Genomic DNA, 23,725 nt, shown 5'->3' on the forward strand with positions numbered 1-23,725 from the left:
AAAACTTTAAAGCACGAACCACGTCAAGATTGTGCAATAGACATTCCTTCTTTGAAGAAGGATTAGGACACAAGACGGAACAACAATCTCTTGATTGATATTCTTATTAGATACCACCATAAGTAAAAACCCAGGTTTGGTACGCAGAACTACCTTATCTGCATGGAAGATCAGATAAGGAGAATCACATTGTAAGGCAGATAACTCGGAAACTCTACGAGCCTAGGAAATAGCTACCAAAAAAAGAACTTTCCAAAATAAAAGTTTGATATCTATAGAATGAAGAGGTTCAAACGGAACCCCCTGAAGAACTTTAAGAACCAAATTTAAGCTCCAAGGTGGAGCAACAGGTTTAAACACAGGCTTGATTCTAACGAAAGCCTGACAAAATGCCTGAACATCTGGGACAGCCGCCAGACGCTTGTGCAAAAGAATAGATAGCGCAGAAATCTGTCCCTTTAAGGAACTAGCTGACAATCCTTTCTCCAATCCTTCTTGGAGAAAAGATAATATCCTGGGAATCCTGACCTTACTCCATGAGTAGCCCTTGGATTCACACCAATAAAGATATTTACGCCATATCTTATGATAGATTTTCCTGGTGACAGGCTTTCGTGCCTGAATTAAGGTATCAATGACTGACTCGGAGAAACCACGCTTTGATAAAATCAAGCTTCAATCTCCAGGCAGTCAGCCTCAGAGAAATTAGATTTGGATGGTTGAAAGGATCTTGAAGTAGAAGGTCCTGTCTCAGCGGCAGAGTCCATGGTGGAAAAGATGACATGTCCACTAGATCTGCAAACCAAGTCCTGCGTGGCCACGCAGGCGCTATCAAGATCACTGATGCTCTCTCCTGCTTGATCTTGGCAATCAGACGATGGAGCAGAGGAAACGGTGGAAACACATAAGCCAGGTTGAAGAACCAAGGCGCTGCTAGAGCATCTATCAGCGTTGCCTTGGGGTCCCTGGACCTGGATCCGTAACAAGGAAGCTTGGCATTCTGGCGAGACGCCATGAGATCCAGTTCTGGTTTGCCCCAACGATGAACCAATTGTGCAAACACCTCCGGATGGAGTTCCCACTCCCCCGGATGAAAAGTCTGTCAACTTAGAAAATCCGCCTCCCAGTTCTCTACACCTGGGATATGGATAGCTGATAGGTGGCAAGAGTGAATCTCTGCCCAGCAAATTATCTTTGAGACTTCTAACATCGCTAGGGAACTCCTTGTTCCCCCTTGATGGTTGATGTAAGCCACAGTCGTGATGTTGTCCGACTGAAATCTGATGAACCTCATTGTTGCTAGCTGAGGCCAAGCCAGAAGAGCATTGAATATCGCTCTTAGTTCCAGAATGTTTATTGGAAGGAGTGTCTCCTCCTGAGTCCACAATCCCTGAGCCTTCAGGGAGTTCCAGACTGCACCCCAACCTAGAAGGCTGGCATTTGTCGTTACAATTGTCCAATCTGGCCTGCGAAAGGTCATACCTTTGGACAGATGGACCCGAGATAGCCACCAGAGAAGAGAATCCCTGGTCTCTTGATCCAGATTTAGTAGAGGGGACAAATCTGTGTAATTCCCATTCCACTGACTGAGCATGCAGAGTTGCAGCGGTCTGAGATGTAGGCGTGCAAACGGCACTATGTCCTTTGCCGCTACCATTAAGCCAATTACTTCCATGCACTGAGCCACCGAAGGGCGAGGAATGGAATAAAGAACACGGCAGGAATTTAGAAGTTTTGATAACCTGGACTCCGTCAGGTAAATTTTCATTTCTACAGAATCTATCAGAGTCCCTAGGAAGGAAACTCTTGTGAGGGGGGATAGAGAACTCTTTTCCTCGTTCACCTTCCACCCATGTGACCTTAGAAATGCCAACACTATGTCCGTATGAGACTTGGCAATTTGGAAGTTTGACGCCTGAATCAGGATGTCGTCTAAATAAGGGGCCACTGCTATGCCCCGCGACCTTAGGACCGCCAGAAGCAACCCCAGAACCTTCGTAAAAATTCTTGGGGCTGTAGCTAACCCAAAGGGAAGAGCTACAAACTGGTAATGCCTGTCTAGAAAGCCAAACCTGAGAAACTGAAGATGATCTTTGTGTATCGGAATGTGAAGATAAGCATCCTTTAAATCCACTGTAGTGGGTAGGTAGGATGGTACGAATAGTCTCCATCTTGAATGATGGAACTCTGAGGAATTTGTTTAAGATCTTTAGATCCAAAATTGGTCTGAAGGTTCCCTCTTTTTTGGGAACTACAAACAGATTTGAGTAAAATCCCTGTCCCTGTTCCTCCTTTGGAACTGGATGAATCACTCCCATAACTAGGAGGTCTTGTACACAGTGTAAGAATGCCTCTCTCTTTATCTGGTTTGCTGATAATTGTGAAAGGTGAAATCTCCCTTTTGGGGGGGAAGCTTTGAAGTCCAGAAGATATCCCTGAGATATGATCTCCAACGCCCAGGGATCCTGAACATCTCTTGCCCACGCCTGGGCGAAGAGAGAAAGTCTGCCCCCTACTAGATCCGTTGCCGGATAGGGGGCCGTTCCTTCATGCTGTCTTAGAGGCAGCAGCAGGCTTTTTGGCCTGCTTACCCTTGTTCCAGGTCTGGTTAGGTCTCCAGACCGTCTTGGACTGAGCAAAAGTTCCCTCTTGTTTTGCATTAGAGGAAGTTGATGCCGCACTTGCCTTGAAGTTTCGAAAGGCACGAAAATTAGACTGTTTGGCCCTTGATTTGGACCTATCCTGAGGAAGGGCATGACCTTTGCTAGAGTAGAAACTGCTCCCTCCACCTTAGGAACTGTCTGCCATAAGTCCCGTGTGGTGGCGTCTATTGGAAACATTTTTCTAAAAATAGGAGGGGGAGAGAACGGCACACCTGGTCTATCCCATTCCTTAGTAATAATTTCTGTAAACCTTTTAGGTATTGGAAAAACATCAGTGCACACCGGCACTGCATAGTATTTATCCAGTCTACACAATTTCTCTGGCACTGCAATTGTATCACAGTCATTCAGAGCAGCTAAAACCTCCCTGAGTAACACGCGGAGGTGTTCAAGCTTAAATTTAAATGTAGAAATATCAGAATCAGGTTGCATCATCTTCCCTGAGTCAGAAACATCATCCACAGAAAGAAGCTCTCCTTCTTCAGCTTCTGCATATTGTGAGGCAGTATCAGACATAGCTCTTAAAGCGTCAGTATGCTCTGTATTTCGTCTAACTCCAGAGCTATCTCGCTTTCCTCTAAATTCAGGTAGTCTGGCTAATACCGCTGACAGTGTATTATCCATGACTGCCGCCATGTCTTGTAAAGTAAACGCTATGGGCGCCCTAGATGTACTTGGTGCCATTTGAGCGCGAGTCCCTTGAGCGGGAGTCAAAGGATCTGACATGTGGGGAGAGTTAGTCGGCATAACTTCCCCCTCATCAGATTCCTCTGGTGATAAATTTTTTAAAGACAGAATATGATCTTTATTGCTTAAAGTGAAATCAGTACATTTGGTACACATTCTAAGAGGGGGTTCCACAATGGCTTTTAAACATAATGAACAAGGAGTTTCCTCTATGTCAGACATGTTTGTACAGACTAGCAATGAAACTAGCAAGCTTGGAAAACACTTTAAATCAAGTTAACAAGCAAATATAAAAAACGGTACTGTGCCTTTAAGAGAAACAAATTTTGTCAGAATTTGAAAAACAGTGAAAAAAGGCAGTTAAACAAACAAAATTTTTACAGTGTGTATAATAAGCTAACAGAGCATTGCACCCACTTGCAAATGGATGATTAACCCCTTAGTTAAAAAAACGGATCAAAAAAACGATATAGACGTTTTTTAACAGTCACGCCAAACTGCCACAGCCTTGCTGTGGGCCTACCTTCCCCAACAAACGATTTTGGAAAGCCTAAGAGCCCTTTAGAGATGTCCTATAGCATTCAGGGGACTCCTGGAGGAAGCTGGATGTCTCAGTCTGTAAAAGTTACTGCGCAAAAAAGTGCTAAATTAGGCCCCTCCCACTCATAGTAACACAGTGGAAAGCCTCAGGAAACTGTTTCTAGGCAAATTTAAGCCAGCCATGTGGAAAAAACTAGGCCCCAATAAAGTATATATAAAAACATTTAAACATGCCAGCAAACGTTTTATATTGTAAATATAAAAGAGTATTACTTCAGAAAGTAAGCATGATACCAGTCGCTGTTAAATCACTGTATTCAGGCTTACCTTACATAAATTTGGCATCAGCAGCATTTTCTAGCATTCACATCTTCTAGAAAAATCATAACTGCACATACCTCATAGCAGGATAACCTGCACGCCATTCCCCCGCTGAAGTTATCTGCCTCTTCAGTCATGTGTGAGAAGAGCAATGGATCTTAGTTACAACCTGCTAAGATCATAGAAATCACAGCCAGATTCTTCTATTCTTCTGCCTGGAACAAAATAGTACAACTCCGGAACCATTTAAAAATAATAAACTTTTGATTGAAGCAAAATAACAGCTACATTTCACCACTTCTCTCTTACTATCTCCATGTTTGTTGAGAGTTGCAAGAGAATGACTGGGTATGGCAGTTAGGGGAGGAGCTATATAGACAGCTCTGCTGTAGGTGTCCTCTTGCAACTTCCTGTTGGGAATGAGAATATCCCACAAGTAATGGATGATCCGTGGACTGGATACACCTTACAAGAGAAATTTTAATTTCTACTGAATCTATCAGAGTTCCTAGGAAGGAAACTCTTGTGAGGGGGGATAGAGAACTCTTTTCTCTGTTCACCTTCCACCCGTGAGACCTTAGAAAGGCCAGAACAATGTCCGTATGGGACTTGGCAATTTGAAAAGTCGACGCCTGGATCAGGATGTCGTCTAGGTAAGGAGCCACCGCTATGCCCAGCGGCCTTAGAACCGCCAGTAGGGACCCTAGAACCTTCGTAAAGATTCTTGGCGCTGTGGCTAATCCGAAGGGAAGAGCCACAAACTGGTAATGCCTGTCTAGGAAGGCGAACCTAAGGAACTGATGATGATCTCTGTGGATCGGAATGTGGAGATAAGCATCCTTTAAGTCCATGGTAGTCATATATTGACCCTCCTGGATCATAGGGAGGATGGTTCGGATTGTCTCCATCTTGAAAGATGGAACCCTGAGAAATTTGTTTAGAATCTTGAGATCCAAGATTGGTCTGAACGTTCCCTCTTTTTTGGGAACTATAAACAGGTTTGAATAGAAACCCTGCCGCTGTTCCTCCCTTGCAACTGGGTGGATCACTCCCATAACCAGTAAGTCTTGAACGCAACGTAAGAATGCCTCTCTTTTTATCTGGTTTGCAGATAGTTGTGAGAGATGAAATCTCCCTTTTGGAGATGAACCTTTGAAGTCCAGAAGATATCCCTGGGAAACAATCTCTAATGCCCAGGGATCCTGGACGTCTCTTGCCCAAGCCTAAGTGAAGAGAGAGAGTATGCCCCCTACTAGACCCGGTCCCGGATCGGGGGCTACTCCTTCATGCTGTCTTAGAGGCAGCAACAGCAGGTTTTTTGGCCTGCTTTCCCTTGTTGCAAGCCTGGTTAGGTCTCCAGACTGGCTTGGACTGGGCGAAATTTCCCTCTTGCTTTGCATTAGAGGAAGCTGAAGCTGCGCCACTCTTGAAGTTTCAAAAGGAACGAAAATTATTCTGTTTGGTCCTTAATTTATTGGACCTATCCTGAGGAAGGGAGTGAACTTTTCCTCCAGTAATATCAGAAATGATCTCCTTCAGTCCAGGCCCGAATAGGGTCTGCCCTTTGAAGGGGATGTTGAGAAGCTTAGACTTTGAAGTAACGTCTGCTGACCAGGACTTAAGCCATAGCGCCCTACGTGCCAGAATGGCAAAACCTGAATTCTTAGCCGTTAGCTTGGTTAAAAGGAAAACGGCATCAGAAATAAAGGAATTAGCTAATTTAAGAGCTTTAATCCTGTCTAAAATATCATCCAACGGGGTCTCCACCTGTAGAGCCTCCTCAAGAGACTCGAACCAGAAAGCCGCTGCAGCAGTGACTGGGGCTATGCATGCAAGAGGCTGGAGAATAAAACCTTGCTATATAAAGATTTTCTTAAGGAGACCCTCCAATTTTTTATCCATAGGATCTAGGAAAGCACAACTGTCCTCGACGGGGATAGTTGTACGCTTAGCTAGGGTAGAAACTGCTCCCTCCACCTTAGGGACCATCTGCCACGAGTCCCGTATTGCGGCATCTATGGGAAACATCTTTTTAAAAGCAGGAGGGGGAGAGAACGGCACACCTGGTCTATCCAATTCCTTAGTAATAATTTCCGAAAACCTCTTAGGGACTGGAAAAACATCAGTGTAAACAGGCACTGCAAAGTATTTGTCCATTTTACACAATTTCTCTGGGACTACAATGGGGTCACAGTCATCCAGAGTCGCTAAAACCTCCCTGAGCAACAAGCGGAGGTGTTCAAGTTTAAATTTAAATGCTGTCATTTCAGAGTCAGACTGAAGTAACACCTTCCCTGAATCTGAAATGTCACCCACAGATAGAAGCTCTCCTGCTTCAGCTTCTGAATATTGTGAGGGTATATCGGACACAGGTATTAAAGCGTCAGAAAGCTCTGTATTTCTTCTAGCCCCAGAGCTGTCTCGCTTTCCTTGTAACCCTGGCAGTTTGGACAATACCTCTGAGAGGGTAGCATTCATAACTGCCGCCATGTCCTGTAAGGTAAAAGAATTAGACGCGCTAGATGTACTTGGCGTCACTTGAGCGGGAGTTATAGGTTCTGACACAAGGGGAGAGCTAGATGGCATAATCTCCCTCTTTTCAGTCAGAGACTCCTCTGGAGATAAATCTTTAAGTGCCATAATATGGTCTTTATAGTTTATAGAAATTTCAGTACATTTGGTACACATTCTAAGAGGGGGTTCCACAATGGCTTCTAAACATATTGAACAAGGATTTTACGCAATGTCAGACATGTTTAACAGACTAGTAATGAGACAAGCAAGCTTGGAAAAAACTTTAATAAGTATAAAACAGCAATTAAACAAAAATGTTACTGTGCCTTTAAGAGAAAAAAACTAGCACTTAAACTGCAAAACAGTGATAAAATGTAGTAAATTCTTCGAAATTTTTACAGTGTGTGTAAAGGACTAAAGCAACATTGCACCCACTTGCAAATGGATGATTAGCCCCCAAACCGGATTTAAAAAACGTTAACCACCGATAAAATACAGTTAAGCACCTTGCCACAGCTCTGCTGAGGCTCCTACCTGCAATCAAATACGATTTAGGGAAGAAATAAATCCTCTATAATGGTGTTCAGATGCTAGAGGACTCCTCTAGGGAAGCTGGATGTCTCAGTCTGAATTAAAACTGCGCATCTAGAGCGTGGAAATAGGCCCCTCCCACCATGTACTGGATGTCAGAGGGGCCTTAAGAAAATACTCCTAGGAGTATCTGACTAGCCATGTGGAAACTAGGCCCCAAATAAAGACTTATCTCCCTCAGAGAAAAAACGTCCTATTTATGTATACATGCAAACGTTTTGTCACTAAGTAATATGAGTATTAACATAAGTATTACCCTGTTTTGTAAGCTTGATCCCAGTCGCTGTTAAATCACTGCATCAGGCTTACCTCCAATACACAAGGCTCTGTCAGCATTTTCTAAAACTTATTTCATCTCTCTAGAAATAAATATACTGAACATACCTCAAAGCAGGTAATCTGCAGACCGTTCCCCCAACTGAAGTCCTTCCCATACTCTTCAGTTATGTGTCAGAACAGCAATGGACCTTAGTTACAAACCGCTAAGATCATCAACCTCCAGGCAGAATTCTTCATCTAATTTCTGCCTGAGAGTAAAACAGTACAACGCCGGTACCGTTTAAAAATAACAAACTCTTGATTGAAGGTAAAACTACACTAAGTCACCACATATCTCTTGATGCTTCCTATCTTGTCGAGAGTTGCAAGAGAATGACTGGGGGTGGGGGTTAGGGGAGGAGCTATATAGACAGCTCTGCTGTGGGTGTCCTCTTGCAACTTCCTGTTGGGAAGGAGAATATCCCACAAGTAATGGATGAACCCGTGGACTGGATACACCTTACAAGAGAAAGGGCGAATTTTGGAAATATTGCGTAGATGATTGCGGCAGGATGTAGAAAGCGATTGGATATGGGGGACGAAGGATAGGTTTCAGTCAAGTGTGACTCCGAGGCAGCGGACTTGGGTCGATGGGGAAAGGGTAATGCCGTCAACAGGGATAGAGAACTCACAAGTCGGCGCAGAGCTTTAGGGGGGGATAAGAAGGAGTTCAGTCTTGGACATGTTAATCTTTAGGTGGTGAGAGGCCATCCAGGAAGAAATACCAGATAAGCAGTTGCTGACATGAGAGAGGACAGAGGGAGAGAGAGCAGGGGTGGAGAGGTAGATCTGGGTGTCATCAGCATAGAGGTGATATTTGAAGCCATAACTGTTGATAAGTTTAACCAGCGAAGAAGTATAGATGGAGAAGAGTAGAGGACTCCTTGAGGTACTCCAACAGACAGAGGCATAGGAGAGGAGGAGTCGCCGGCAAATGACACAGAAAAAGACCTGTGAGAAAGATATGAGTGAATCCAGGAAAGAGCAGTGTCACAGAGGCCAAAAGAGCTAAGGGTCTGTAGGAGGAGGGGGTGGTCAACTGTGTCGAAGGCAGCTGAGAGGTCAAGTAAGATGAGTATAGAGTAGTGGCCAATATTTTTAGCAGAGAGAAGATCATTTGTGACCTTGGTAAGGGAAGTCTTAGTTGAGTGTTTTGGGCGGAATCCAGATTGCAGTGGGTCAAGCAAGGAGTTGGCGGACAGGAAGTGGGTTAGGCGATTGTAAACTAGTTTTTCAAGGAGTTTTGATGTTAGTGGAAGCAGTGATATGGGGCAGTAGCTTTCAGGAGAATTAGGGTCGAGAGAGGGTTTTTTGAGTATGGGAGTGACTTTTGCGTGTTTGAAAGAAGATGGGAATGAGCCGGTAGAGATAGGTTGAAGATGTGGGTAAGAGCAAGAGTGAGGGTGGAAGATAGGGAGGGTATTAGATGGGAAGGGATAGAGTCGAGTGAAATTCAAATGCTATACAGATATGATAGATGTTAAAACAACAAACTGTACAGAATGACTAGAATAAATAGAGCACAATACTCCCCTCTTTAATGACCGCAGCCTTCTAACAGTCTCTCCTAAAGGACTGTGAATAGATTAGTGGAAATTGGATGTAGAGGCGCTGGTCTTTTTTCCTTCTGTGTGTTGTTTTGCACACTGAAGAGAGAAACTTGACTTGTGATTTGCAGAAGTTAACACCAAAAATTCAGAGTTCAGCCTCTTCACATAGATTTGTAGTCTGATTTTCCCATATTGAGCTTTAACAGATATCTGCAGACAATGGAAATTACACTGCAAGTGATTGTATCTCACAAATTATATAAAGTGCAATATACTCACTCCGAATAATTCGGAATCCGGTTCCTCAAATGTGGTTTGTAGCTTAAAAATACTTCCAAAAAAGGCAGCAAAGAAAAATACTTGTTGTAACAAACAAATATTTATTAAAACATATTAATAAAAGCTCTTCTTTTGGCTCTACGCGTTTCAACGACTGAAATCGTCTTTTTTAAGAGCAGTAAAATAATTGGAAGTGGGCAGGTAGTGAGGCGTGAGGAAGATAGTGAGGAAGAAACTTAATTCTCAGTGGTTGGATGGAAGATACAGAGGGTGGCAGAGGGAGTAATTGGGCCTGTTGTTGGAATATTGCAGGTTGGTGTTGGGATGTTGCTTCGGATAGTACGTCTTTTGTTTAAAAAGTAGTCTGCCAGGTCTTGAGAACTAAAGACAGATGGGGGTGGTGGAGCAGGTGGGTAGAGGAGAGAGTTAAAGGTAGAGAAGAGTCATTTAGGGTTTGAGGAAAGAGTAGATATGAGAGAAGAGAAGTAAGTTTGCTTGGCTAAGTGAAGGGCGGAAGTGTATGAACGAAGAATAAATTTATAGTGTATGAAATGGGGTTCAGAGTGAATTTTCCTCCAGACACGCTCAGCAGTACGGGAGCATTTTTGCAAATAGTGTGTTTGCTGAGTATGCCAGGGCTGTAACTGACGGTGTGGTGTTTTGCGCAGCTGGGGAGGGGCAAGTGTGTCTAATGCAGAGGAGAGAGTTTTGTTATAGTGGGCTGTTGCGAGATAAGGGCAAGTTATAGTGGAGGTGTGAGGGAGGAGATTTTGAATTATTTTTGAAAATTGGAGCGGATCCACAGCATGTGTATTTCTACAGGTGCGGGGGCGGGATGGAGAAGTGGGTTTAGCTGTTGCATTAATATTATAGGTTACCAGGTGATGGTCTGAAATGGGAAAAGGGCGACAGGTGGTGTCAGATATAGAGCAGAGGTAGGAAAATACCAGGTCAATGGAGTGTCCATCACGGTGAGTCGGGAATAGGGTGGATTGTGAGAGACCGAAGGAGGATGTGAGTGAAAGAAGTTTAGAGGCAGCAGGGGCAGATGGGTTGTCAATGGGAATGTTGAAGTCCCCAAGAATTAGGGTTGGTATATTTGAAGAGAGAAACTGAGAAAGCCAGACAGCGAAATTGTCAAAGAATTGGGAGGTTGGTCCAGGAGGGCGATAGATGACTGCCACTTTGAGGGAGAGGGGGGAGAACAGACGAATACAGTGGACTTCAAAGGAGGAGAAGGAAAGAGATGGGATTGGAGGTAGGTATTGATAAGTGCAGGAGGGGGAGAGCAGGATGCCAACACCGCTGTCACGTTTCTCACCTGGCCTAGGGGTATGGCTAAAGTGAAGACCACCGTGTGTGAAAGCAGCAATGGAAACAGTGTCAGAAGGAGATAGCCAGGTTTCTGTATTTGCTAAAAGGGTGAAAGCATTTGATATAACCAGGTCATGAATGGCTGTAAGTTTGTTGCAGACAGAGCGAGAGTTCCATAATGCGCAGGTGAAAGGAGTGTATGCGTGTGGGATGCATTGGATGGAAATGAGGTTATGTGTGTTACTTTTATTAAAGTTTCTATACTTCTAAACTAATACTAAAATCTTGGCCCCTTGTAATATGCATTATTGATGAAATGTCTACACTTCTTATAGAAAAGGAATTGCAAATACAGGGGCTAGATAATGGTATTCACTCATCACGCAAGTGAAAAGAGAGTTTAGAAATGGCCGAAAATGAAATTGTTACATTTAAGCAAGGCATGGCCGCCTTAGATGAGCATAACCTAAATTTACTACCCAAAATACAAGAGTTAATTAAACAAGCCAAAGATCGTTAAGTGGTTTAAAAAGGCTGTATCATCATAATGAAAACCCTTCGATTAGTAATGAGGATAATGCAGATAATTCTAACTCCTTTAAGGAATACATCAGGAATGAACTGCAGAAATTTAGGGAAGAATTTAAACAAAGGACCCCATTAGGTCAGAAATACATTTCCCAAATAGACAGTCACCTCATGTTATAAATTCAGGGAACTGCTATAACTCAGCTGAGGGGGGAGAGGGCATCTCTAGTAGTGAGTCAGAGGGCGGAGCTAGCTACCCAAATAGCCCACATAGTACTAATGTACGTAACGGTTTACCCATAATGAATATAGGGCAGATAGGGGGCTATTTAATAGCTACCTAGTTAAAATAAAGAGAAATTAACCTGTAAAATAAAAACTAACCTAAGTTACAATTACACCTAACACTACACTATACTTTAATAAATTATTCCTATTTAAAACTAAATACTTACCTGTAAAATAAAACCTAAGATAGCTGCAATGTAATTAATAATTACATTGTAGCTATTTTAGGATTTATATTTATTTTACAGGTAACTTTGAATTTATTTTAGCTAGTTAGAATAGTTATTAAATAGTTAATAACTATTTAATAACTACCTAGCTAAAAGAAATACAAAATTACCTGTAAAATAAATCCTAACCTAAGTTACAATTAAACCTAACACTACACTATCATTAAATTAATTAAATAAATTACCTACAAATAACTACAATTAAATTAAAATAAATAAACAAACTAAAGTACAAAAAATTAAAAAAGCTAAGTTACAAAAAATAAAAAACATGTTACAAACATTTAAAAAATATTACAAAAATTTTAAGCTACTTACACCTAATCTAAGCCCCCTAATAAAATAACAAAGCCCCCCAAAATAAAAAAATTCCCTACCCTATTCTAAATTAAATAGTTACCAGCTCTATTACCTTACCAGCCCTTAAAAGGGCCTTTTGCGGGGCATGCCCCAAAGAAAACAGCTCTTTTGCCTGTAAAATAAAAATACAACCCCCCAACAGTAAAACCCACCACCCACATACCCCTAATCTAACCCAAACCCCCCTTAAATAAACCTAACACTACCCCCCTGAAGATCATCCTACCTTGAGCCGTCTTCAGACAGCCGACCACCGATGGAACCGAAGAGGAGATCCGGAGCGGCAGAAGTTATCATCCAAGGGGCGCTGAAGAAGTCTTCATCCATGCGGTGTCTTCAATCTTCATCCATCCAGAGCGGAGCGGAGACATCTTCATACGAGCCGACGCGGATCCATCCTCTTCTTCCCGACGACTAACGACGAATGACGGTGCTTTTAAGTGACGTCATCCAAGATGGCGTCCCTTCAATTCCGATTGGCTGATAGGATTCTAATAGCCAATCGGAATTAAGGTAGGAAAAATCTGATTGGCTGTTGAATCAGCCAATCAGATTGAAGTTCAATCAGATTGGCTGATCCAATCAGCCAATCAGATTGAGCTCGCATTCTATTGGCTGTTCCGATCAGCCAATAGAATGCGAGCTCAATCTGATTGGCTGATTGGATCAGCCAATTGGATTGAAATTCAATCTGATTGGCTGATTCAATCAGCCAATCAGATTTTTCCTACCTTAATTCCGATTGGCTGATAGAATCCTATCAGCCAATCGGAATTGAAGGGACGCCATCTTGGATGATGTCCCTTAAAGGAACCTTCATTTGTTGTTAGTCGTCGGGAAGAAGAGGATGGCTCCGCGTCGGCTCGTCTGAAGATGGCTCCGCTCCGCTCCGGATGGATGAAGATTGAAGACGCCGCATAGATGGTGACTTCTATCGGATGGAAGACTTCTTCAGGGCCCCTTGGATGATGACTTCTGCCACTCCGGATCTCCTCTTCGGTTCCATCGGTGGTCGGCTGGCTGAAGACGGCTCAAGGTAGGATGATCTTCAGGGGAGTAGTGTTAGGTTTATTTAAGGGGGGTTTGGGTTAGATTAGGGGTATGTGGGTGGTGGGTTTTAATGTTGGGGGGTTGTATTTTTATTTTACAGGCAAAAGAACTGTTTTCTTTGGGGCATGCCCCGCAAAAGGCTCTTTTAAGGGCTGGTAAGGTAATAGAGCTGGTAACTTTTTAATGTAGAATAGGGTAGGGAATTTTTTTTATTTTGGGGGGCTTTGTTATTTTATTAGGGGGCTTAGATTAGGTGTAAGTAGCTTAAAATTGTTGTAATATTTTTTAAATGTTTGTAACTTACTTTTTTTTACTTTAGTTTGTTTATTTAATATAACTATTATAACTAGCTAAAATAAATACAAAGTTACCTGTAAAATAAATATAAATCCTACAATAGCTACAATGTAATTATTAATTACATTGTAGCTATCTTAGGGTTTATTTTACAGATAAGTATTTAGTTTTAAATAGGATTAATTTATTAAAGTATAGTGTAGTGTTAGGTGTAATTGTAACTTAGGCTAGTTTTTATTTTACAGGTCAATTTGTATTTATTTTAACTAGGTAGCTATTAAATAGTTAATAACTATTTAATAGCTATTGTACCTAGTTAAAATAAATTGAAAGTTGCCTGTAAAATAAAAATAAATCCTAAGATAGCTACAATATAATTATTAGTTATATTGTATCTATATTAGGGTTTATTTTAAAGGTAAGTATTTAGTTTTAAATAGGATTAATTTAGTTAACAAGATAAATATTATTTAGATTTATTTAATTAATATTTAAGTTAGGGGGGTGTTAGGGTTAGTGTTATATTTAGGTTTAGGGGTTAATAATTTTATTACAGTGGCGGCGGTATAGGGGGGGCAGGATAGGGGTTAATACATTTATTATAGGTGGCGACGGTGTAGGGGGGGCAGATTAGGGGTTAATAAGTTTAATATAGGTTGCAGCGGGGTCCGAGAGCGGCGGTTTAGGGGTTAAACTATTTATTTAGCTGCGGCGAGGTTCGGGATCCGCAGGATAGGGGTTAATAACTTTATTATAGGTGGCGGTGGTATAGGGGGGCAGGATAGGGGTTACTAGGTATAATGTAGGTGGCGGCGGGGTCCGGGAGCGGCGGTTTAGGGGTTAATACAGTTATTATAGTTGCGGCAGGGTCTAGGAGCGGCGGTTTAGGGGTTAATAACTTTATTTAGCTGCGGGGGGCTCCGGGGGCGCCGGTATAGGGGGTAGAACAGTGTAGTTTAGTGTGGGTGCTTAGTGACAGCTTGTCAATAAAGCAGTCAAAAAGCCGAAGAGCAGCGAGATCGGATGAGTGATAACTCTCACAGTCCGCTGCTCATCGCCCCGTACTTGGTGCGTGGCTTTTTGACAGATTTTCTGATAACTTAGGCGAAATTTTTCAGGTCCGCGGCGGCGATGGTAGGCGAGCTTAGGCGGGCGTATTGGACCGGCGAAGGCAGGTAAAGTAGACACGTTGATAACTAGGCCCCTTTACATTCACTTTAAGGGATGCAGTATCTAAGTTTTCCAATAAGGGAACCAATTCTATAATTGACCACTTAGTGACCTATGAAAATGCTTTATCCATAATGAATGTTACAATTGAGCAGTCAAAAATTGAATTTCTGCCCCGGGTATTTGAAGGTAAATATCACAAATTCTTTGCTTCACTAAAGGATATGAATATTCATTCCTGGAATGAGACAAAACGGTTTAAAATGTGGTGCGAAAGACCTATACAGGGAGTGCTGAATTATTAGGCAAGTTGTATTTTTGAGGATTAATTTTATTATTGAACAACAACCATGTTCTCAATGAACCCAAAAAACTCATTAATATCAAAGCTGAATAGTTTTGGAAGTAGTTTTTAGTTTATTTTTAGTTATAGCTATTTTAGGGGGATATCTGTGTGTGCAGGTGACTATTACTGTGCATAATTATTAGGCAACTTAACAAAAAACAAATATATACCCATTTCAATTATTTATTTTTACCAGTGAAACCAATATAACATCTCAACATTCACAAATATACATTTCTGACATTCAAAAACAAAACAAAAACAAATCAGTGACCAATATAACCACCTTTCTTTGCAAGGACACTCAAAAGCCTGCTATCCATGGATTCTGTCAGTGTTTTGATCTGTTCACCATCAACATTGCGTGCAGCAGCAACCACAGCCTCCCAGACACTGTTCAGAGAGGTGTACTGTTTTCCCTCCTTGTAAATCTCACATTTGATGATGGACCACAGGTTCTCAATGGGGTTCAGATCAGGTGAACAAGGAGGCCATGTCATTAGATTTTCTTCTTTTATACCCTTTCTTGCCAGCCACGTTGTGGAGTACTTGGACGCGTGTGATGGAGCATTGTCCTGCATGAAAATCATGTTTTTCTTGAAGGATGCAGACTTCTTCCTGTACCACTGCTTGAAGAAGGTGTCTTCCAGAAACTGGCAGTAGGACTGGGAGTTGAGCTTGACTCCATCCTCAACCCGAAAAGGCCCCACAAGCTCATCTTTGATGATACCAGCCCAAACCAGTACTCCACCTCCACCTTGCTGGCGTCTGAGTCGGACTGGAGCTCTCTGCCCTTTACCAATCCTGCCACGGGCCCATCCATCTGGCCCATCAAGACTCACTCTCATTTCATCAGTCCATAAAACCTTAGAAAAATCAGTCTTGAGATATTTCTTGGCCCAGTCTTGACGTTTCAGCTTGTGTGTCTTGTTCAGTGGTGGTCGTCTTTCAGCCTTTCTTACCTTGGCCATGTCTCTGAGTATTGCACACCTTGTGCTTTTGGGCACTCCAGTGATGTTGCAGCTCTGAAATATGGCCAAACTGGTGGCAAGTGGCATCTTGGCAGCTGCACGCTTGACTTTTCTCAGTTCATGGGCAGTTATTTTGCGCCTTGGTTTTTCCACACGCTTCTTGCGACCCTGTTGACTATTTTGAATGAAACGCTTGATTGTTCGATGATCACGCTTCAGAAGCTTTGCAATGTTAAGAGTGCTGCATCGCTCTGCAAGATATCTCACTATTTTTGACTTTTCTGAGCCTGTCAAGTCCTTCTTTTGACCCATTTTGCCAAAGGAAAGGAAGTTGCCTAATAATTATGCACACCTGATATAGGGTGTTGATGTCATTAGAACACACCCCTTCTCATTACAGAGATGTACATCACCTAATATGCTTAATTGGTAGTAGGCTTTCGAGCCTATACAGCTTGGAGTAAGACAACATGCATAAAGAGGATGATGTGGTCAAAATACTCATTTGCCTAATAATTCTGCACTCCCTGTAGAATTCCTTTCTGTACTAAAAAGTGTGTACAGTATGGCTGAAGATTACCCCATATTTGAATGCTCAGAATTTGTAAATTTATTTTTTGAAGCATTGCCCGCGCCCATAAAACTTAATTTAGCTAGAGATTTTGATGAGAAATGCTCATTGGACTGGCTGATCAAAGAGCGTACAAAGTTGTACTCTATTCAGCAGTCCAGTGAACAGGGGGTTAAAAAGGAACCACGGCCCAGCCCCAAAATTGTGGCAGAAACTAGGGTGTCACCTAGCACCCTCAATTTGGAGTCTAAAAAGAAAACCTATTCGGAGGTGGCCCGAGAACACAGGCCATCCCCACAAAGTTTTAACTCTGCCCCTCACCCAACACCGACTGAGGCGCAGAGAGATTATACTCAAAATGGGGGGCATACCAAGGTAAATAATTATCCCCAAAGAGAGGAAAACCCACAAGGTTATTGGTATCCCCGTAAAGGTAAATACCAAAAGTGGTGAAAATACTCTCAGGGTAACCAGACACCCCAAGTAAATAGTGCTCCCCAAAATATTAACGCTGAACAAGCTGAACCCCGAAGACAACCACATCAAAATAGGAACAATAGCTATGATTCTGAGGGATCCCAAGGATCCAGGAATCAATACCCTGAGATATCAAAAAATCGGTCCATGGGTAAAGATAGCTTGTCCATTCAAGTGGGGCAACTCAGTACGCAAGTTAGTCAATTATGTACACTATTTACTAATATGAGTCAAGTTTTGAAGGCTCAGAACCCTAATAATCCTTTTTTTATGGGTACAGCCAGTGGTCAGCAGTGGGCCCCAGGCACAGTCATAAATACTGCAGTATTACCTGAGAGAGGGGGGAGAGATATACCAAATGGAATAATAAATGTCAATAATGGCACTAATCATATTCTCTCCCAACAGACCGGAAACGGACGATTTAGCTGTGATGACGATCAACCTCAGCCTGGAAGCTCTAACAAATCTATTTCAAGTATAATTAATTCTCAGACTGTATAAATAGATATATATATATATATAAATATATATATATATATATATATATATATATATCTTGAGAAGAAATGCCTAACAGTGACATATTAGATAAGTGTATACTGAACGTAATGAATAGCTGTATGGTAGATGTATAAATGTTTGTGTTAAAATGGTAACATTTGTTTCTTTATTTTACAGACAACAAGATGTCCTATGAATATTAGCCATAAACATGGATTCTATTAGGAATGTGAAATATGCTGTGTTTGTATGAATATAATGCCAGGATGTTAAATGCTATGATTCTGGGGAGAGCAAATGACTGACAGTGTAATTACTTATTGGTATGATCGCTAGCAACATGCTTGTATTTGGTATTGGAATAGTCAGAAAAATTACATTATATTATCCCATCTATAATTAAAATTGTAAATAATACAAGAAATGAAAGTAGTTTAAATAATCACTTTATAAGGATGTATTAAACTGTGGCAATAATTGATGGTGAAACTGCATTTGCGGTTGTCTACTGCCCCCTAGGGGATTAAAACTGGTATGGCAGCCAAATAAACTATTGGAACACATGCAGAGCCAGAAGAGCCAATCAGGGAGACATCTCCCAAATAACCAATCAATGCTAAGCATCCAAAGGGCCAATCCAAAAAGACAAGCACCATGGGGCATTTCCAAATAATCACCTATGATTAGAATAAAAAGGGCTGGGATTATATCGCATGATATAACCCCAGGCAAGAGAAAAAAAAGGACTCTGCTGCTGAATTTTCGCTGGCAAACTGTTGCCTTGGGATCCAGTCTATATAAAGTAATCTGGGTCTAAATTTTTATCCATCTTGCAAAAATTACCTCTTTTAATTTATGAGGTGAAATTGGATTTATTGGAGAAATTGAAACATTAATTTGGTTATTTGGGTAAAGTATAAGAAACTGTTATGTATATTTAATATTTTAAATCAAAGGCTATAGTTAGATTACAATTAGTAATTTTAAAAGGGCACAATTTGTATATTAAGTTATATCCATAGTCCTGTGTAGTCTTAAAGTGTCAGTAAACCTTAAAAATAATGTTATATAATTCTGCACATAGTGCAGAATTATATAACATTATATTAGCCTTATCTTTATAAAACGTAATATTCCCTTTTAATTTTAAAAAACCCCGGCTGTTTTACAGACCCCCTCTCTGCTGAGCGGGTCTGTTTTATTCACACAGCGCATCGGGCCAGCTGTATAGTCACAGCCCGGCCCGACCGCGCCATAACACAAAGTGCAGCTCGCTCCTGCTCTGTCTGACAGCAGGAGCGAGCTGCACTGTGTAAAATGGCGCGGTCGGGCCGGGCTGTGACTATACAGCTGGCCCGATGTGCTGTGTGAATAAAACAGACCCGCTCAGCAGAGAGCGGGTCTGTAAAACAGCCGGGGTTTTTTAAAATTAAAAGGGAATATTACGTTTTATACAGATAAGGCTAATATAATGTTATATAATTCTTCACTATGTGCAGAATTATATAACATTATTTTTGAGGTTTACTGTCCCTTTAACTAATCATTATTGCTCAATAATTTATTTACTAGACAGGATTTTATACTCCAGATTTATAAGTCAGTTATTATAATGAACTCTTTCAGAACTGTACCTAAACTGGTTAGTGTGATTATATCCCTGGTAGTTATTAATTAAGCATAGTAAATTAGTAATCCATATGGAGCATTGAACTAGAGTTATTGGTTAATAACAGAAGATTCTGGTATTTCATTGTGGAATTTTAATGTGATTATTGTGAATAAGGTAAATTGTCAAGATATATTTTTATGATCTTTGTAAGGATATTATAACAGCATAAGTGTGTATCATCTGATTCATAAATTCATATCATCTGATTTCTATAAATATAATTCAATGTGTTTATAACTTTAACTAATATAAAGAATTTAGGAATGTATATTAATTTTAATTGTTTCTTATATGCATTTTATTGGGGGTTTGTTTTAAATACCATAGTTAAAATAAATACAAACTTGCCTGTAAAATAAAAATAAACCCTAAGTTAGCTACAATATAACTAATAGTTACATTGTAGCTAGCATAGGGTTTAACTTTATTTTACTGGCAAGTTTGTATTTATTTTAACTAGGTAGAATAGGTACTAAATAGTTATTAAATATTTAATAACTACCTAGCTAAAATAAATACAAATTGACCTGTAAAATAAAACCTAACCTAAGTTACACTAACACCTAACCTAACCCTACAATTAAATACAATTACCTAAAATAAATACAATTAACTAAATTCAATAAAATTAGCTAAATTACCCAACCCCCCCCCACTAAATTACAGAAAATAAAAAACAAATTACAAGATCTTTAAACTAATTACACCTAATCTAATAGCCCTATCAAAATAAAAAAAGCACACCCAAAATAAAAAAAAATAAACTAAACTACCAATAGCCCTTAAAAGGGCCTATTGCGGGGCATTGCCACAAAGAAATCAGCTCTTTACCTGTAAAAAAATAACAAACAACCCCCCCAACAGTAAAACCCACCGAAGATCCAAGAGAAGTCTTCATCCAAGCGGCAAGATATCCTCAACGAAGCCGGCAGAAGTGGTCCTCCAGACAGGCAAAAGTGGTCCTCCAGATGGGCAGAAGTCTTCATCCAGACGGCATCTTCTATCTTCATCCATCCGGCGCGGAGCGGGTCCATCTTCAAGACATCCAAAGCGGAGCATCCTCTTTTTCCGACGGACTAACAACAAATGAAGGTTCCTTTAAATGATGTCATCCAAGATGGCGTCCCTTAGATTCCGATTGGCTAATAGAATTCTATCAGCCTATCGGAATTAAGGTTGAAAAAATCCTATTGGCTATCTTGCCGCTTGGATGAAGACTTCTCCCAGTAAGTGGATCTTCGGGGGTTAGTGTTAGGAATTTTTCAGGGTGTAATGGTTGGGTTTTATTTTTAGCTTAGGGCTTTGGGCCGCAATAGAGCTAAATGCCCTTTTAAGGGCAATGTCCATACAAATGCCCTTTTCAGGGCAATAGGAACTTAGGTTTTTATAGTTAGGGTTTTATTTGGGGGGTTGGTTGTGTGGGTGGTGGGTTTACTGTTGGTGGGTTGTTTGTAATTTTTTTTTTACAGGTAGAAGAGCTGATTTCTTTGGGCAATGCTCTGCAAAAGGTCCTTTTAAGGGCTATTGGTAGTTTATTTTAGGCTAGGGGGTTTTATTATTTTGGGTGTGCTTTTTTTATTTTGATAGGGCTATTAGATTAGGTGTAATTAGTTTAAAGATCTTGTAATTTGTTTTTTATTTTCTGTAATTAAGTGTTTGTTTGTTTTTTGGTAATTTAGCTAATTTTATTGAATTTAGTTAATTGTATTTAATTTAGGTAATTGTATTTAATTGTAGGGTTAGGTTAGGTGTTAGTGTAACTTAGGTTAGGTTTTATTTTACAGGTCAATTTGTATTTATTTTAGCTAGGTAGTTATTAAATAATTAATAACTATTTAGTAACTATTCTACCTAGTTAAAATAAATACAAACTTGCCTGTAAAATAAAAATAAACCCTAAGCTAGCTACAATGTAACTATTAGTTATATTGTAGCTAGCTTAGGGTTTATTTTACAGGTATTTATTTTTAAATAGGAATTATTTAATTATTAATAGTAGGTTTTATTTATATTTATTTTAATTATATTTAAGTTAGGGGGTGTTAGGGTTAGACTTAGATTTAGGGGTTAATAAATTTAATATAGTGGCAGCGACGTTGGGGTTGGCAGATTAGGGGTTAATAAATGTAGATAGGTGGCGCCAATGTTAGGAACAGCAGATTAGGGGTTAATAATATTTAACTAGTGTTTACGATGCGGGAGTGCGACGGTTTAGGGGTTAATATGTTTATTCTAGTGGCGGCTATGTCCGGAGTGGCAGGTTAGGGGTTAATATTTTTATTTTAGTGTTTGTGATGTGGGAGGGCCTCGGTTTAGGGGTTAATAGTTCATTTATGGGTGTGTAGTGTACTTTTTAGCACTTTAGTTATGAGTTTCATGCTACGGCTTTGTAGTGTAAAACTCATAACTACTGACTTTAAAATGCGGTACGAATCTTGGCGGTATAGGGTGTACCACTCACTTTTTGGCCTCCCAGGACAAGTTCGTAATACCGGCACTATGTGAGTCCCATTGAAAAAAGACTATACGCAATTTGCGTAAGTTGAATTGTGGTAAGGCCAAAAAAGTATGCAGTGCCCCTAAATCTGCAAGACTCGTAATACCAGCGGTAGTGAAAAAGCAAAACTCGTAATCTAGCCGAGAGATTATAAAAAAAATAAACTTTTTTTTTAATTGATAAAAAAATATAAATTTTTCATATTTCAAAATTAATATTTTTTAAAATATTTTTTTTTCTCTTATTATTGGTCAAAATTGTATTAGCGTTTTAATTTAACTAAATACTAAGCCAATATAATAATGTCTGTTACTAGAAGTGAATCAATTAATTCTATACATAGTGTTGAAATATGTTCCCCAAGATTACCCCTCACTCAAGGCGATGTCCTTAAGATGGACATTATAGGCTACATTAAAAAGAGGTTTAATATTGTGGGTGAATTAAATGATTATATGGATATGCTTGCAATTAAGGCTAAAAATATTGCTATTGATGATGGAAGATGGAATGAAAAAAAGTGAATTATTCCAACTATTAAAAATTAATCAATGCAAAAATCTCAAAAAACGGGATGAACTAATACTAAAATCTTGCCCCTTGTAATATGCATTATTGACGAAATGTCTACACTTCTTATAGAAAAGGAATTGCAAATACAGGGGCTAGATAATGGTATTCACTCATCACACAAGTGCAAAGAGAGTTTAGAAATGGCCGAAAATGAAATTGTTACATTTAAGCAAGGCATGGCCGCCTTAGATGAGTATAACCTAAATTTACTAGCCAAAACCCAAGAGTTAAATAAACAACAGCCAAAGATTGTTAAGTGGTTTAAAAAGGCTGTATCATCATAATGAAAACCCTTCTATTAGTAATGAGGATAATGCAGATAATTCTAACTCCTTTAAGGAATACATCAGGAATGAACTGCAGAAATTTAGGGAAGAATTTAAGTAAAAGACCCCTATTGGGTCAGAAATACATTTCCCAAATAGACAGTCACCTCATGTTATAAATTCAGGGAACTGCTATAACTCAGCTGAGGAGGGGGAGGGCATCTCTAGTAGTGAGTCAGAGGGCGGAGCTAGCTACCCAAATAGCCCACGTAGTACTAATGTACGTAAGTGGTTTCCCCATAATGAATATAGGGCAGATAGGGGGTGCTCCAGCCCCAAAAATAATGCCCCTAGGAAAGCCCAAGATACACCTAATAAGGTATATGACACCCCTAAAATAATTACTTTCTTAAGGGATGCAGTACCTAAGTTTTCCAACAAGGGAACCAATTCTATAATTGACCACTTAGTGACCTATGAAAATGCTTTATCCATAATGAATATTACAATTGAGCAGTCAAAAATTGAATTTTTGCCCTGGGTATTTAAAGGTAAATATCACAAATTCTTTGCTTCACTAAAGGATATGAATATTTATTCCTGGAATGAGACAAAACGGTTTAAAATGTGGTGCGAAAGACCTATAGAACTCCTTTCTGTACTAAAAAACTGAAGATTACCCCATATTTGAATGCTCAGAATTTGTGAATTTATCTTTTGAAGCATTGCTTGCGCCCATCAAACTTAATTTAGCTAGAGATTTTGATGAGAAATGCTCATTGGACTGGCTGATCAAAGAGAGTACAAAGTTGTACAAAGTTGTATTCTATTCAGCAGTCCAGTGAACAGGGGGTTAAAAAGGAACCACAGCCCAGCCCCAAAATTGTGGCAGAAACTAGGGTGTCACCTAGCACCCTCAATTTGGAGTCTAAAAAGAAAACCTATTCGGAGGTGGCCCGAGAACACAGGCCATCCCCACAAAGTTTTAACTCTGCCCCTCCCCCAACACCGGCTGAGGCGCAGAGAGATTATACTCAAAATGGGGGGCATACCCAGGTAAATAATTATCCCTAAAGATATGAAAACCCACAAGGTTATTGGTATCCTCGTAAAGGTAAATACCAAAAGTGGTGAAAATACTCTCAGGG

Source organism: Bombina bombina, chromosome 3 (assembly GCF_027579735.1).
Source record: "Bombina bombina isolate aBomBom1 chromosome 3, aBomBom1.pri, whole genome shotgun sequence".
Lineage (NCBI taxonomy): Eukaryota > Metazoa > Chordata > Amphibia > Anura > Bombinatoridae > Bombina > Bombina bombina.